Source organism: Ctenocephalides felis, unplaced genomic scaffold, assembly GCF_003426905.1.
Source record: "Ctenocephalides felis isolate EL2017-DRISC unplaced genomic scaffold, ASM342690v1 CF-g0.4_SCAFFOLD_03572, whole genome shotgun sequence".
Classification (NCBI taxonomy): Eukaryota; Metazoa; Arthropoda; class Insecta; order Siphonaptera; family Pulicidae; genus Ctenocephalides; species Ctenocephalides felis.
In genome coordinates, this window is record NW_020539726.1 from 43,074,964 (window position 1) to 43,077,666 (window position 2,703).

Sequence of the window (2,703 nt, forward strand, 5' to 3'; positions counted from 1 at the left end):
AAACCGTTGTAAACACATCATAATTAAAACGATGACATGCACACTTGTACATTTGTATATTTGTATTTGTATATATATACAAAATTTACTACTACGGTAGTTAATTTCACATATATAATTCTATATTTAGATCGGCGTTCGCATCGCATCGCATCGCCGAGCGATTATTATAAAAGAGAAAAACATATCGCATTACGAGCTGGTAAGAGAGGAGACACTTGCGAAATTCATTGATGGACAAACTATATTTGGAATTGGTATAGTAAACTAGTGGTGTATGGCATCGTGCCTTAATGCGAATTGCTGGAACTTTCCGAACCAGAATTACATATTCGGGAAAAAAAATCAGTAATCAATAAATATTGATTAATGATTAACAACAATTGTTTTATACATTTTTAAATAGATAATTATAATCACTATATATTTTATCGTTCGTTAAATATACAGTGACGATCTTATCGCTCAAAACACTTGAGATTGTTTACATTAGCAAGAGGTGCCGAATGAATCCATCTGCGGATATATTTCTTACGATTAGAATAACGCATTTGAAAAATATACATTTTCAAACTGGTTTTCAAATTTGAAATTCATATTTGAAGTATAAAACTTTGTTTATTATTGCAAATTTTGAAAAAAAAAATCGGAAAATTTTGAAATTTGCTTGAACCGTATAAGTAAATTTCAAAAATCAGCTATCTTGATACGGAACCCAACAAAATTGTAATAAAATTAGTACTTATTTTTGAAAATATTATCAAATATCTGATAATTTGATATGCATATGTCTTATGATCATTTTAGACCCCCAAATGACATTTTTGTCACTTTTTTATTAAATTAAATTGTAATCAATTCTTCATTTCGTCATTGCAAGTGAAATGTTTTTTGAATCATTCAAATCGGTTGATTTGTGCGCCCGAAATCGTGGACGAAAAATTGTATCTAAACATACAAACATTCATCCATTTTTCTAAGGTATGCCAAAACGTTCAGAAACATTTGAAACTTAAAAATATGCAAAAATGTTCATTTTCGATTTTTACCCCATAGGAAGTTAACTGGTGGTGCATGACATCGTGCTTTAAGGCAAATTGGTGAAACTTTCCATATTAAAAATTAAAATTTGCAAAAAAAAACTTTAACATTTTTTGAAAACCTTGTAAATTTTAGATTGTTGAGAACATTGACATTTTTTATATAGTTTAACTTTTATGTGGAATTTAAATTTTTTTTATATATTTTGATTTTTTTTTGAAAATTCTTCGTTTAGAGTTTAAGTTTCGTTTTAGAAACAAAATATCGAGGCGTGTAAGCGCCGCATCGCAATCTAATGGATAAAGTTTTTGGCCGTTTTGAAAATACGGGGTTGAAGAAGATTCAAAAAGCATTTTATTTGTACTGACAAAGAACTGATCAAATTTTTAGGAAAGCAGGTCCAGCAGTTTCAGAGATCGAATGAAAAAAGTAATGAAAATGCAATTTGGCTGTCAAAAATCATCATTATACATAAACATATCAAATTATCAGATATTTTGAAAAAAGTTCAAAATTTTAAAGAATTTCAAAATATAATTTTTTTCTTCTAAATTAATTGTTTTTAAAAGCTTCAAATATCTCAAAAATCTATTTTTATCAATTTTCAAATAAGATCAATTAAAGCTTTTTTGAAAATAATAATTTTTGGCACTTTGCCTTGCAGCACAATGGCATGCACCACTAGTTGAATAATTCAAATCGGTTAATCCGTGTTCTCGAAATCGTCGACGAAAATTTGTATCCGAACACTCACGCCCACACACACATACATAAGCACACACAAATACATCCATATTTTCTTTGGTATAAAATGTTCAGAAACCATTTTTTTTGTATATTGAAAATAATTCAGATTTTAATTTTAATTCGGACTAAAGTTCTAATATACTTTAAACAAATAATTTCAACTTTGCAATTCAGTTTATATAATTCCTATAAATATTAGATAATAATACTGTATTTATAATTATCTATCTGAAAATATTTAATATTTTTTTAATATTTTGTTACGGTTTGGGAAGTTCTAGCAAATTGCCTTAAGGCACGATGCCATGCACCACACTAGTTTAAAATAAAATATTTTAATAATAAAAAATAAGTTGGTCTGTGACTCAGTGGTAACATCTTTGGCTTTACACCCACTAGTTTGTAGGATCAATTCCGTGCAAAATTGCCTGATTTCAAGCAGTAATGATATCAGTTTTTGCTTAAAAATTTTGATCTCAATATTATTTTGAGTGAGAAAAGGCTTTTGGAGGTTTGTTTAAACAAAAAAAATACCCAAATAATAATAGTCATACCACATTTAGAAAGAATAATAGAACAAAATAATCCAAAATACGCATTAGTCAAATCAAAATAACAAGAAACCTGCTTCAAAATTCTTACAACACCCTCATATCAATTATAATATATTACAATATTGTACCCCGGACCTAACCTCGACCACAACTGCCCACTCCCAACACATTTAAAGTACCATCATTTAATTTATCGTTCCGTTTTCAAAATGACAATTTTTAACAACCGGCGACGACTACGACTACGACGAGGACATACAATAAGCTTCAGAACAATTTCACATTCGACACTGTTGCTCTGCTACTTTCTGTCCCAAAATTTCGATATCGGCGTCCCGCTCTCGCCCTCATGTCTAGCCGC